Source organism: Pinus tabuliformis, chromosome 4_2 (assembly GCF_031772625.1).
Source record: "Pinus tabuliformis cultivar Carrire ecotype Pingquan chromosome 4_2, CPIR1, whole genome shotgun sequence".
Classification (NCBI taxonomy): Eukaryota; Viridiplantae; Streptophyta; class Pinopsida; order Pinales; family Pinaceae; genus Pinus; species Pinus tabuliformis.
In genome coordinates this window covers 17,944,072-17,956,407 of record NC_142304.1, presented here as the reverse complement: position 1 = coordinate 17,956,407, position 12,336 = coordinate 17,944,072, and positions in this window count along the sequence as shown.

The window sequence follows — 12,336 nt, the reverse complement described above, 5'->3', positions numbered from 1 at the left end:
GACTCCACTCTCAATTGGAGATTTGTTAGATCAATATTCCAAGTTAAGTCCCTCTAGAATGGCCCAATTGTTCCAAGATTTCATTGTTGAAGAGCAGTACATTCCTAAAATCACCCCCCCCCCCCAATATCTTTATGCCATGTTCTCTGGAAGGGGCAAAAAAATCATCACCATGATGTCGTGTGTCCTAGGCTGCTCCGTTGATGAATTTGTTGATGAACTTATCCTGACCTTCATGTCAATTTATACCCCAGGACAACCTCCTACTATTCTGTATAATTATGCTGAGTTCATAGCTGAGAGGATGCATGAACAGTTCAATAGGATGCACAATGAAAGAGTGTTCAAATACTCATCTGTCATCTACCATATGTTCCTATATTATCAGCCAGACAGATTTCCTTTTCCCTTCCAGGAGCTAGATACCAAAGGCTAGCCGAGGTCTATCATTTTTGGGACCCCACTGTTCCAAAAGTTTGAGTCACCATATACCTATTAAGATTTCATAGATTCTTTTGTTCATCTAGAAATGACTATGCTAAAAAGAAGCCCTCCACCCAGGATAAGTCCAGAGATCAAAAAGGTCCTTCATTTGTCTAAACAAAGCAAAGTGGGAGATTTGTACCTTTACCAAAACCACACAAAGATAAGAGTTTATGGTTGCCATATTACACCATATAAACTACCCAAATACCTCCCCATGAGGTTATTTGCTTTAGAGTACTATGGACAAATAATGAACTCTGATGAGATAAATTTTGTCTCGGCCAAGAAAAGATCACAATTCAAAGTAAAAAACCAGTTAGGACCCTTCATCTGCAATTCTAGAAAGGCAGGGAAGGAGGCAGGCCAAATTTTGCAGCAAATGATGTTCCAAAAGAGTTCCATGTGGAGGTATGACCCTTAATAATTTATGACCAGATTAAGAAAGAAGGCTACGTTGGGACCTTATATTCACCACCCCATTCCAAAGATAGAAAGATATGCAAATCAATCTGAGTGGGTGGAAAACACTCCTGTAGATAGAGATAATACAAAGGTAGATGTAGAGGATGCCTTATGTGACTTAGAGAGACAATTTGATGAGAGCTCGTTTTAGTAGGTACCTGAATAGCAAGAGCCAGCCATGAGCACCCTTCCTATCATGTAGAACCCTTAGAATGAGGAAAATAACCCCAAAAGGACCAGGGAGGAACCCTCAAGTTCAGGAATGGGCACATCAAATGTACAATATCGGACCAGTCAGAGCAAAAGACCTAGGCTAAATCTTGTTTCAGAGCAAGAAGACACAGAAGGCTCAATAGCAATAACTGATACTGAGTTGGATAGAAGTAAAGGCACAGCTCTATCTGAGGAAACATAAGGCCATCCACACCACATACCCAGATCTTGGAAAGATAGCTAAGTGTAGAATTATCCTCATTCGGTAGGCCTGTTGATAAGGATAAGGATATAAAAGATAGATATAAAGAGATCAAGATGAGAAATGAGAAACTAAAGGCCCAAACTTATGCTCAGTATCTCAAACTCACACCTACCAATCAGACAAGGTTGATGTCAGCTTTTGACATCAAGGAGGGAAAATTACAGATGTCCTTCATAAAACCAACTACACAATAGCCAAGGACATCAACAAATTTCAAGAGAGTTGATTTTGAAGTGATGGCAAGGGATATTCATCCCATAGACCAAATTGAATTGCACAAACAAGCTAGAGAGATGATATACTCCACCCTCACAGTTAAAGCCATAGCTGTTCATCAGTTGCAGAATTCATTGAGCAATATCTTAGCTAATTATCAATTAGAGAAGGCCTCCTCATAAGCCAAGGATATTAGAATCAAGTCTTTGGAATACTTAGTGATTGAATTGGGACATGATCCCAAAGATATCAAGGCCATTGAGCAGCTGATAAAGAAGAATAATGATGACACTGTAGCATTATAAAAAATATTGAAGATACCTCAGCTGCAACATCCCCAAACATAGGAGGTCTTATAGAGCCAAACCAGACATGAAGAGTTGATGGACTTGGTCCTAAAACTTAATGATCAGTTAAAGGAGACAGAGAAAGAACTAGACACTTTAATTCAATTGAAGCAAAGTGATATTGCCACTACATCTGCAAATGTCATCCCAACGGTCTCAACAATAGTCCCTTCAATGTTGGCAGCCTCATTGGCTCCCACAGCTCCCATGCCTACAACACAACCAGTTTCAACAGAGTCTACATTAGCAATAGGTGCATCAAGAGAAAAAGTAGTAGAGTTGGTCAAAGCCATGGAGGAAATGTCTATTCAGGCTACAGAAATGAACAAACTGAAAGAACATGTGACAAGCTTGGAAACAGATTGCAAGCTTGCCAAGATCATGCACAAGGAAGAAGTGTAGAAAGTTGCTAGAATGAATGAAATATTAAAGGCCATGGAGAAATATCTAACACTAAAGGAACCCCTTGGGCAAGCCAAGGAACTATTATGGGCCAATATCATTGACTCTCTAAATGATATTTGGCCATCCATTCAAGTGATTTGTAAACAAATAGACTTGATAAAGTTAGCTACAGATAGAAGCTATCCAAAAAGTCAAGAAGAACTAGAAGACATGCATAAAGATGCAACCAAACTTATCCACTTCATCAACAGTAAAAACAAGTATGAACTTCAAGAGTTGGATATAGAGGATAGGACAGAAACAATTTGGAGGTAAGAAAGGTCCTTTCTAAGAGAAACTTAATGATAAACTTGGATGAAAAATGTCAAAATATGCAAGTAACAGTTGATATATTTATGACCAAGTTTCAAATTTTGAGAGAGAAAGGGTTGCCCAGTCCCTTGGTCATAAATGACAAGCTCATGAAACAACAGGATTATGACAAAAAAATCAGAGAGTTAGCTGAAGAACAGGCCAGTACATCATCACTAAAGGCATTGCCAATAGGAAAAGTTCTTTACCAGACATTTGAAAACCTGTTTTTCCTCTAGCATGAGGTGAAACACCTATTCATCACTAGGCCTAGTTTTGCTAAGTATACCGAGGCAAATGCGATATATATGACGATGTTGAAAATCAAGTTACATAACGCTGAATTATGGGAAAAATTGACTGATTTACTATAGTAAAATGTAATAAAAAGGTTAATGTACAGTCAGCAGGGTAAAAGGTAAAAGCAGGTCAGCATGGTTAAAGAGTATTAGTGCCAAAGTGTATCAGATGAAAGCCAAAAGTGAATGCAGCCTCCAGCACGAAAGTTCAAACAACAAAGAGCATAAAGGGCTGCAAACCAAACTATAAAGGCCAGCAGCACCACAATAAAATGGATAGCATGAAAGCAATTCAATAGCTGTCTCTACCTTCTAGCAAGATGATATTTTCATTTCCTAGATTAAATCCCAAGCTAGTTTGGGATATTTTGTAATAAAATTTTGTATAAATACTTCACAATTCGAAGTATGTAGGGTGGATTATTAGAAATTTATATAGACTTCTTGATCAAAATACTGTAAAGCTATTGTATCGCTGAATGGACCAGCAAGCTAGATTGATGAATAAAGACAAGATATTTCACAGGATTCATGTGTAGAGCGAAGTGCAGACAAGTATTTTCTGATGTTGTCGTTATCTTTCTTAAATTTTTTCCACAATCTTTAATGTATTTCTATATATGAATGCTATAACATGGAATGATATCTCAGAATTTTCTTATTTTCACCCTATTTTAACTGTTATGCATTTAAATGTTTTCTACTAATTATCTAAGTTAAGGAATTTTTAGTTTCTCCTTAGTTTAGGTTGTCTCTCTGTAATCTATAGCAAAGGATTCTTAATTTCCCTTTGTTTCCTATTATCCTCTGTTCCTTGTTTTGAGCCTGGTCTGAGAATTCTTAATTGCTCTCTCACCCTGGTTAAGACCATTTCACCCCTCTGGCCCAAAGACCTGCACTGTACTATGCTAGCTTTCCCTTTTAACACTCCCTTTAGTGAGTTAATTCCAGTTCTGCTGCCCTTCTGTTGACTCCATAGCCCAATGGTCTAAAGACATCATTCTATCCATCTGTTTTATGGATTCCACCATCCAATCTTCAATACAAATAAAAAACCCCCTGAAGATTCAGAACTAGCTTGAAATTCCAGCAAACAATGCTAAATCATATAGAGAGAGCCCTCTCTGAGCCATAGGTTGGCTAGAGCCTATGCTTAAAAGTTGATTTGTGGTTACCTCAGTCATTTTCTTTCTTATGATAACTTCTAGAGAAAATTTTGAGTGATGACATAGTGGCGACCATACTGGGGACATCGTATCCTCAGTCCTAATAAAGCTTTAAGAAAATTCTAAATCTTCATTCTAAGTCTCTTAAAGTCATTTGTTAGAAGTTATCTTGAAACAAATCTCACAAAAACAATTAAAAAGTTTGAAATTCTGGCCTCTAGGAAGACTCATTTTACTAGGGCTAATCTAGATCAAAACCATGCCCCAGTAGTTGATAATCCTAACCTAATTTCAAGAAAATCCAAAAAAGAAGAAATTTCAGTTAGCCATATACCATTAGTTAAAGCTAGTTCATGTCCTGATGAGTGGTTATTTTTAGAAGAACTTCCCTTTGATGTGTCATTTTATCTTTCATTATTTAGAACAAAATCAAAAAATGCACTCAGTGAAACTATTTTAGACCTTGTCTTTATTTCAGACCTTGAAGTTCAACAGGCCAACAAATCCATTGATGAATACATTCTGAAATCTCCACAATCATCCATCAATACTGCCACAGCCCCTGAGCTTTCTGAACAATCGTCCATTACCTTGAGTTCACCATTGTTCCCTTCAACTTCATCAATAATACCTTCTAAAGTCCATTCTTCACCACCATTTATACCTACTCTCCCTCACCAACCTATCATCTCCCATTCATCACCTACTAGTCTTGGTTCTTCATCCATTCTTCTTCCACATCTTAACCCCTCTTAGCTTACAGCCATGGCAAATAGATATGCTCCTCTTGTTTTACTTGCCCAAATTGGTGCTATGCCAGTAGACTATCAAAGTAAAATTGTTCAATTTGATGGCACAAGACATTACACTGCTCAGCAACATGTCAACAAGATAACAAATTACTTTGAGTTGCACAAGATTGACACAGATAATGTTCAAACGAGACTCTTTGCCCAGACTTTAGCTGGTGATGTTAGGAAATGGTTTACAGCATTCCCTGCTAATAGTATTGATAGTTTAGATGCGCCTCACCAGCAATTTTTGAACAGATGGGAAAAGAAAAATAATCCCCTACAAATCCTTTCAGAATATGAGAATATTAGAAGAGGGCCTAATGAAACTGTTCAAGATTACTGCACTAGATTCAATAGTATATATAATGCCATCCCAGTTAATCTTAGACCCCCACCTGACTTAACATTAATAAAGTTCTCTGATGGTTTTGACACAGATATGACATACCAACTTAGGGAAATAAACCCCCCAACATGGGAAGAAATGCAAAGTGTAGCTATTAGTGTTGAAGCTAATTTGTTAGCTAAAAGGGCTAGAGTTAGAAATGAAAAAAGAGGAACTTCTAAGGATGAAACTTCACCGTCTGACATTAAAATAGATAATTGAGCCAAAAGTATGGTAAGACTAATGGACAGAGTAGAGAACATAGAAAGGAAACCCCAATGGGATAACCAACAAGCACCTCCAGTTAGAAACCCGAATTTTAGAAAAAACCAAAATCAAAACATTGGGAAAAATGGACCGGATCAGAACATTAGGCCTCCTTTTCAAGAAAATTATGCAGAGACATCCCATCCTGAAGATCCTGAACAAGATACACAAATTAACCTAATGGGAATAAATGATGAGGACACTGTTTTTCTAACCCAAGATGAGCGGGAACTGCATATGCTGTAGCAATTACAAATCCAGTCTGGAGAGTCATTTGATTACAAACAGGGATATGATTCTACCATTTTTGAAGTACATAAACAGTATAATGTAAGAAGAAAAAAGAATGTTGATGTCCTTGACCAAACCAAGAAAACAGTGCAAAGTCAACCTAAGAAAATAAAAGAAGCCCCTGTTTCAAAAATCCTCCAAATTGTCCCTAGGCAGAACCCAAATTCTTCTGGCCCCACAAGTGTAGATATAACCTCTTATCAACCATCTGTTGATCCACCATCCACTTCAATTCCACCTAAGGAACCAATGGACAAAGCTCAAAACATCACATATGAAAATCCACATAAGGAGATCCCTAACAAAGGAAAAGAAGACAAGTCTACTCAAATCCCTGCTTCAAAAAATAAAAACCTTCAAACAAAAAAAGTTTCTTTTCCATTCAATATGGGAGCAGAGATAACAAAGCTAAAGATTTCAGTTCCTTTCTTAGAAATTATCAAGAATGAAACTTACAAATCACAGATAAACCAGACCTTAAACATTGCTGAAAATGAGGATTCAGTCAACTTGTTTAATGACCAACCAAAACTCATATTTGGTCCAAATGTTAATGGCAAACCATTAGAAGGATGAGTTCCACCTTTTTACATTAGCCTTAGTATCCATGACAAAATTTTACACAATGCAATGTTGGATTCTGGGGCCTCTCACAACTTAATGCCCAAATCAGTGATGGAGAAATTAAACCTAGAAATTGAAAGGCCTTACAAAGACTTATTCTCATTTGACTCCAGTTAGGTATAATGTCTAGGATTGATCAAAGACTTGTGTGTCACTTTAGTCTAATATCCTGCCAAAAGCATCCTTATGGATATTTTAGTTGCTGACATCCCACCAAAGTATGGCATGCTGTTATCCAGATCATAGGGAGGCAAACTTTAGGGATCCTTACAACTAGATATATCATATTTTTTGGAAAACCTAAGAAACTATACCAAGAAACCTTAATGAAATATATGGTAAGTAGCGAGGATCGGCCTCAAAACATTCCCATCTACTCCATACACTCAGATATCGATTCTTTTGTCCTATATAATTTTGATCAAACACAAGAAATTTTCTTAGACAATATTAATGCAGAACTAAAAGAAATTGCAGTTTCTACAGAAAATGAAACTAACCAAATTGCAGAACTTTTCAATGAACAAGATGGCCAAATTGTTGTAAATGATGAAAAGTTTGTTCCACCAGATAGTGAAAATTATAAGCATGAGATATTATGGCATTTAGAATTTGATGGATCAGTCAATAAGTTAGGAGCAGGACCAGGAGTTTGGATATATAATTTGGAAAATAATCACTCAGAAGGCCATGCATATAGATTGAATTTTAAATGTACCAATAATATGGCCGAGTATGAAGCATTAATTTTAGGTCTTAAGTTAGTTAGAAATCTAGGAGCTAAAAGAGTTTCTATCATGGGAGACTCCAAACTAATTATAAAATAGATTAATGTTGTATATATGACAAAGGACCCTAGATTAAGTTGTTATAGAGGAACTATTGTAGAAATACTTAACACTTTCCTAGAAACACGCTTGCAGTAATACCTAGAAAATGCAATATGCAAGCCCATAGTTTAGCAATGTTTGCCAGCACTTGCAAATTACCCTTCCAACCTAACCATCAATACACTGCTGAAGTTAGGCACAGACTTGCAATTCCAGATAATTTGAATAATTGGCAAATATTTTCTAATGACAAATAGATAAATAAATTTTTACTTTCAAAAGAAGAGTTTGTAAATAACAATATAGATACTGATACATCCATATATCCTGAAACTTAGGATGAGATAGAAATAAACGAGATAGAAGGTGATGAACTAGGTAGAGTCAACCCAACTAAATTTACTAAATTAGATGTATATAACTTAGAGCAAATTGAGATTGATGAAATAATCAGTGAAGAAACTGAAGTAATTAATCTCATGGATAACTTCTTATCAAAGGGATTAACCCCTCTGGAATATTTATTTGATTCAAATGATGTTTCTAGGAAACCTAAAATGGAACCATTAAGTTCTGATATAGAGGAATGAAATATAGGCACCGATGAAAATCCTACATTGATCAAACTTTGAAAATCATTACCTCCAACTCAAAAAGTAAAATACATTGAGTTGTTGAAAGAATTCCAGGATGTCTTTGCTTGGAGTTATGAGTACCTCAAATCCTATGACACCAACATCATCTAGCACACAATTCCTATTAAAGAAAATCAGAAGCCTTTCAAACAAAAACTTAGAAGGATCAATCCTGTCTTATTACCAGCAATTGAGAAAGAAATTTAGAGGATGTATGATGCCAAAATAATTACACCAATTAGATTTTCTGATTGGGTCTCAAACTTTGTGCCAACTAGAAATAAACCGATGAGATCAGACTCTGTGTGGATCTCAGAAACCTCAACAAAGTGTCACTAAAAGATAATTACCTTCTCCCCAAAATGGACCACATTTTACAGAGAGTAGTTGGATCGACCAGAATCTCATTGTTGGGTGGATTTTCTGGTTACAATAAAATCTTGGTTCATCCTGATGACCAACCCAAAATCACCTTTACTACTCCTTGGGGCACATTTATGTATGTGAAAATGCCTTTTGGGCTAATGAATGCAGGAGCCACTTTCTAGAGGGCTATGGATATAGCCTTCAAAAAAGAAATTCATGATTTCCTTGTGATATATCTAGATGATATTACTGTATTTTCAAAATCTGACAATCAACATTTGGATCATCTAAGACAAGTTTTTATTAAATGCAGGAAATTTGGAATCTCCTTGAACCCCAAAAAGTCCTTGTTTGGGTTAGAAGAAGGAAAATTGTTAGGTTATATCATTTCAAAAGATGGTATAAGAATATACCCTGCGAGAATAGAAGCCATCTTGCAAATACGACACCCAAGGAACATTAGAGAGTTACAAGCTTTTTTAGGAAAAATTACTTTTCTTAGAAGATTTATATCTAATTTAGAAGAATTAATTAGATCACTAAACAATATGCTGAAAAAAGATTCCACCATAAAATGGACTGTTGAGGCTAAAAAATCCTTTGAAGACATTAAACTGGCCTTAACTAAAACACCTGTGTTAATCAATCTAAAATTTGAAAGAGATTTCATCTTGTTTTCCTTTGCTTCTGAGCACACAATAGTTGTAGTTCTATTGCAGAAAAATGACTAGGGCTATGAACAACCCATTGCTTTCTTTGCAAAGCCCTGAGAGATGCCCTCTTGAAATACAATATAATGGAGAAAAAAGCATTGGATTTATTCAAATCCATTAAGGACTTTAGGGTATACATCTTATATCTCATATAGTAGCCTATGTTCCAAATTCAGTACTCAAAGATATCCTAACTCGGGATGGTCCTGATGGAAAGAGGGGAAAGTGGATTGCTACTATTTTAGAGTATGACATAGAAAGCAAACCTACTAAGTTAATCAAGGGCCAAGGTTTAGCCAAGCTCATGGTTGAGTTGAACTCTCAGGCCTTGGATATAAACTTTATTGCAGCAATAAATAATGAAGAGGAGATGGTGACTCCACTAATCAGCTAGGCCTTTATTGAATCACCTTGGTATGCTGATATTATTTATGTTTTACTGAACTTACAAGCTCCTCCTGAATTATCTAGGACTAAAAGTAGGTTTTTGAAGATGAAATCCTTGAAATTTTGTATATTAGACAATGCTTTGTTTTGGAGAGATCATGAAGGTATTCTTCTTAATTTCTTATTAAAATATGAATCTAACAAAGTTTTGCAAGAGTTTCATGCAGGTGACTGTGGAGGACACCTTTACTGGAAGACCACTACAGATAAAATCCTTAGAGTTGGTTTCTATTGGCCTACCTTGTTTGCTGATGTCAAAAAATATGTGACCTCCTGTCACAAATGTCAAATTTTTTAGGGGAAGAAAAAGCTTTTACCTTTACCCTCAAGCCAATCTCTGCTAAAATACCTTTTCAACAATGGGGTTTAGACGTCATTGGTGAAATTCACCCACCATCCTCTACCCAGCACAAATGGATCCTCACAGCCACTGACTACTTCACAAAATGGATAGAGGCCATACCTTCAAGGCAAGCCACATACACTATTATCATAACCTTCCTTGAAACCAATATTCTATCAAGATTTGGATGTCCAACTAAGCTCATTACTGATAATGCAACAACCTTTAAATCCAAAAGAATGATAGATTTCTGCAATAAGTATCATATCACCTTGGGCCATTCTACAACCTATTACCCTCAAGGAAATGGACTAGAAAAATCCTCAAACAAAAGTATGTTAAACATCATCAAGAAGTTACTGGAGGACAATAAGAAAACTTGGAATAAAAAGCTAGTCAATGGCTTATGGGCAGACAGATTGACTACTAAGAAATCAATTGGTACTTCTCCCTATCAACTAGTTTATGGGATGGAAGTTGTATTTCCATCCTCTTTGGGAGTACCAGCAATGAAGATACTTCAAGAATTGTAGTTTGAACCAAACAGTATCCAAAGAAGAATCAATCAAACTATTCATCTACAAAAAACCAGAAAAGAGGTCTATATCAGGTCTCAAGTTGTGTAGGAAAGGGTTGAAAAGATTTTTGATAAGAGAACCAAGGCTGAAGATTTCTACCTTGGAGACAAGGTGCTTAAGTGTGATTCAAGGAGGGAAGACGAAGGAAAACATGGGAAATTTGATTTCCTATGGAAGGGTCCCTATGTCATTTATGCTTACAGAGAAAATAATGCTTTCTTCCTGAGAGAAACTGATGGTACAGATGCAGAAGGTGGGCCTGTGAATGGTTGGATGCTAAAACACTACTTTGAACCTAGTTACTAATTTTCATTTCCCATTTTTATATATTCTATTTTCAAAAGTATATTTTGGGTTGGATGGTGATTTTTGAAGTTGAAGCCTGAAGAGAAGGCCCTAAGCTTTGAAATATTTACTGTCATAAGTATCAATAATGCAGATGCATAGAAGAACACTTTGCAAGGTAACATCAACAACAATTCAAAGGCCACTGATCTTTAAAGTTCTTGACATTTCACTAGAAAATGCCATCCCCAAGTGGAGCCACTGTTAGGTTCCTATACCAATAGGAGTCATAATTTTGAATGACTAAGGTTAAGCCTTGTAATATTGTACATACCTTTGCTTTCTGCAAATTTTTCCGTATTAAAAAATTAAAAATGTAAAGAGGGTATGTCCTAAAATAAAAAGCAAAGGACAAAAAGAATGAGAAAATTTCAAAAAATGAAAATATCTGAACCCCCAAAAAACAAAAAAGACCATGAAAGTGAGCAAGTCTAAATGCCACTACTGTTTACTTTTATGCATAATAATGATTGTGTGCAGCTTGTTTTTCATGCCACAATCCATGGTAATCAAATGGTTTAATCTTGATTATATCATGCTTTGAATTTTATGTGTATAGTTAGAGAATAAAATTTGACCAAACAGTTTAATCTTGACAGATCATTAGATAGGTAGAGAAAATAAAAGGAGCTCATAAGCTTAATCTGAGCCCTTCGATGATATAAGGTTAGAAATGATAGTTTGTTTTATTAAAGAAAAGATAGAATAAGGATTTTCTAGCCTAAATGCACCCAAATAAATGAAGAAAAAAAATTTAGGGTAAGAAATGGGTAAGTAGAAGAAAGGTTGCTGAAGTATAAAGTTAATTGGATCAAAATACATACGCCATGCTTACACTCATATTTCAATATATAGGATCAACTATGAAAGAAAAAACAAAGGTTTGCAAGTTAATGTGATTAACTCCCCATCATCCATATTTCCCCTTTACTTACTAATTTCCTATCCACAATTATGTTCTAGTACTTTAAATCCTATAAGTCAAAGAGGCTCAGAGCATTTCTCTAACTTTTGGTGGGACAAGACCCTTGGCTTGATGACTTATGGACACAAGTGCTAGAATCCCCTTCATAAAAAACATACCCCCTTAATTTCCCTAATAAAACCCCTTTTCCTAAAGTTAAAACTCTTTTTCCTAGGAAAAGTAAAAACAATTCCATGTTAAAATCCCTTTTCATTCCAAAAAACCCACAAAAAGTACTTTATCCTAAGTGCCAAAATTATCAAATAAAATGTGCATATTTTACATTATGCGAAGGATATAGTCACTCCGCTCGTCACTTTTCATATTAATTATTAATTTTATTATATATTTATTGCAAGGGATATTCATCCCATAGACCAAATTGAATTGCAGAAATAGGTTGGAGAGATGATATACTCCACCCTCACAAGGAAAGCTATAGATGCTCATCAGTTGGAGAATTCATTGAGCAATATCTCAGCTCAATATCAATTAGAGAAGGCCTCCTCATAGGCCAAGGATACTAGAATCAAGTCTTTGGAAG